Source organism: Cucurbita maxima, unplaced genomic scaffold (genome assembly GCF_002738345.1).
Source record: "Cucurbita maxima cultivar Rimu unplaced genomic scaffold, Cmax_1.0 Cma_Scf00121, whole genome shotgun sequence".
Taxonomy (NCBI): Eukaryota; Viridiplantae; Streptophyta; class Magnoliopsida; order Cucurbitales; family Cucurbitaceae; genus Cucurbita; species Cucurbita maxima.
The window spans coordinates 18133-18397 of NW_019272137.1; positions in this window are offsets into that span (position 1 = coordinate 18133).

Genomic DNA, 265 nt, shown 5'->3' on the forward strand with positions numbered 1-265 from the left:
TTCTCTAGATTATCCCTTCCATGTTGGGAGTTGGGCCATGGGTCTTGGGTGAAGGAAACGTTGGTTTACCGCCCCTAAGAGTTAAGGAAGCATCTGGAAGCTAGTTTCACATTGTATCATTATCTCTTAGATAACAATTCTTTTCTATTTTATCTAAATTTTTTAAATATGAGTTCATTTCCAAATGCATGCTAACACCCTTATTGTTGAATAAATGACATGAAAATAAATTCACTGAGTAACGTTGCCTTTTGCTCCTATTGGT